The sequence below is a fragment of the Frankliniella occidentalis genome, unplaced genomic scaffold (genome assembly GCF_000697945.3).
Source record: "Frankliniella occidentalis isolate FOCC.00 unplaced genomic scaffold, Focc_3.1 Scaffold339, whole genome shotgun sequence".
NCBI lineage: Eukaryota > Metazoa > Arthropoda > Insecta > Thysanoptera > Thripidae > Frankliniella > Frankliniella occidentalis.
This window is the reverse complement of record NW_026267462.1, coordinates 33,545-35,883: the sequence shown is the minus strand read 5'-3', so window position 1 is coordinate 35,883 and position 2,339 is coordinate 33,545. Positions and strand designations below refer to the sequence as shown.

At 55.2% G+C, this 2,339-nt stretch overlaps 1 long non-coding RNA gene across 4 annotated transcripts in view; it reads left to right on the top strand.

The window, feature by feature from the left end:
* Window positions 1-226: 226 nt before the first annotated feature.
* LOC127751094 (uncharacterized) overlaps window positions 227-2,339 on the top strand; it is an 11,984-nt gene continuing 9,871 nt past the window's right edge. Inside the window, exons 1-3 of one of the 4 annotated variants that reach the window (XR_008011972.1) lie at window positions 227-1,428; window positions 1,985-2,166; window positions 2,239-2,319. This is a non-coding gene — a long non-coding RNA (uncharacterized LOC127751094). Of the gene's footprint in view, window positions 2,167-2,238; window positions 2,320-2,339 lie in introns of all 4 variants that reach the window. The other 3 variants (XR_008011974.1, XR_008011973.1, XR_008011971.1) reach the window with 3 other exon arrangements.

Below are 2,339 nucleotides of genomic sequence, written 5' to 3'. Positions count from 1 at the left end.
ATGATTGTTGATGTCTAATATTTTCTCTCCATCAGTCGTTAAAACCCTCGTTGAAGTTGAAGTGAAGAGGTCAATGTCACTGTTAGTAGGTTAAATATTAAGAAGCCCTATCCCCCCACTCCGCTGTCTCCCCCACCCTCCCCTCCTCCCCTCCTCGCCTCTGCCTGCTGGAGCTGCCGGCCGCTTATCGCTCATTCGGTTCGAGCCCTCGGTCCGACCTGGCTCGTGGGTGTGGGAGCCAGCCGGCAGCCGGCCCTAGAAGAGTTCAAGATCAAGGCTTCGCGATCCGTCCGTCCTGCGAGTGTGGGTCGCGCCGCGCTTAGCTTGCTCCATCGCATCGCATCACATCGCATCACATCACATCAGCTCGCCGTCAAGTCCGCCCCCGCGGCCCCCGCGATTCCCTTGCGCCCGTTGTTTTGATTCCGACTGTATGTTGCCTTAGGTCACTTTTTCACCTCAGATTTGCTGGTCTACCTCTGGCGCTGGGGTGAACAAGGGATGTCGAAAGGGCATTTCAACAACCGGTGTTGAACGGAAGTGAAAGTGATCGCGAAGTCTTGCGGCCTCGTGTGTCTGCTTGACTGTTCTGTTGTTGACCCGCAATATGCCACCTCTCGCCGTTCGCCACACGGCTGCCCGCCCCGCCGTGGCCCATGCGCTCCTCGGGTTTCCGACTTTCGCTGATGTTCTTTGGCTCACCTTTTCACCTCAGGTTTGCTGGTTAATCTCCGGTTCTGGGACGAACAAGTGAGGTAAATAAGGCGTTTCAATCTGTTTTGATCGGGAGTAAGGCGATCGCCTAGTCGTGCAGCCCCGTGTGGCTGACTTGTCGCTGTGCGCCCCGCGCCCCGCCTCCGCGGCAGGTCTTATTTTGACCCTTTTGACTGGAGGTAGAAGTCGTTTGTGTGCCTGGTGCTGCCCCGGCTCGCCTGGCGCGGATGCGATATATGGTGAGCGATATAACCGGGCTGCCTGACCGTCGTCTGCGCCAGGGAGGGTGGTTGCGCACGGTTGTTTTGTTTTGTTCTCTCCGTCCTTGTCGCACTCGCTGCCACCGGGAGGGAGAGGGCACGCGTAAACAACGTGCGGGATCGCCCTGCAGGTCTGTGGGCCTCGCTCGGCATCCAAACGTCTTCTACTCCGAGCCTGTTTGGTCGGCACCGATGTGTCCCTAGCTAGCGCCCACGCGCCCGCGTAGAGCTCGCGCAGGGAATGACCTCTGTGCCCCGCGCAGTCTGACACTGCTACGCCCAAAGCATTCTTTCGCGAAACTCGTGGTCCGCGCCCGGCCCCTTCGGTTTGCGTGTCCCCTCGTGTGCATCGCCAGCAAGAGGAGCCCACGACGTGTCCTCCGGCCGCCGACTCCCACCCCATCCACCTGGGCGAGCGCTGAGGCGGCGGCGTTCGCAGCTGCCGCTGCCAAAGGTAGGCCTCGTCGTTCGCCGGAGTTTGTGTACAAACGCTTCTTGTTTGGTCGCTCCACTTGTGCAGAGCTCCACCTCGCAGCCCAGTACGGCAGTCTTTATATAATGTTTCAGGTCTACTTAGCGATTTGAACTTTACTAGGGGGCTACAACTTACAAAGGGTACTCATCTCCAACACACAACAAAGCTCATTAATGACTGCATTGCTGCATTGGCATGGTGGAACAATGCTCTCAAGTCCTTTCGCGCCGTTTTGCTGCAGTCCGCGTTCATTTTCCGCGCTCATCGATGTTAAACAACTGATCATTTTCGCTCACGTCGGGATCGGAAGTTAAATTGGATTTTATCAACCGCGATATCATTTAATTTAAAGATTTACTCAACCGCGAAATCAATTAATGTTTTATCAACCGCGATTTATTATATCCTATTCTAAATTGCATAACTTAACGAAGACTTTGGAGAACATTCTTCCCTCAAGGTCAGTCGTGTGTCCCATTGGAATGTCGTTCTGCTTTGTTTTGAGCCCAATTTCCTATAATTGTCCTATCGCTAGCCTAGCCCCCGCTGCTGTTTGCCTTCGTCTCGACTCGGACGCTGCGAGCGAGCTGTCTGCTCGAGCCCGCCGCCTTGTGCGTCTCGCACGCAGTCGCGGGGAAGGACTACGGACTGCGTGACGCTGCCGCCGCCGCCCTTGCCGCAGTTTGACTTTATGGGACTACCGATCTACTGTTCCAGGTAATTTCACTCGTCTTATTTTGATTGTTTTGTGACTACACATGAACTAATCGTGTTGTGTTTATGTTCCAGCCGACATCTCAATTTTGCTGTGACGAGCCTCTTCCTGGACTCTGCTGCGTCGCTTATGGCTGTGGTCAGCAGACTGCACAGGTACGTTTCGAAATCATTTT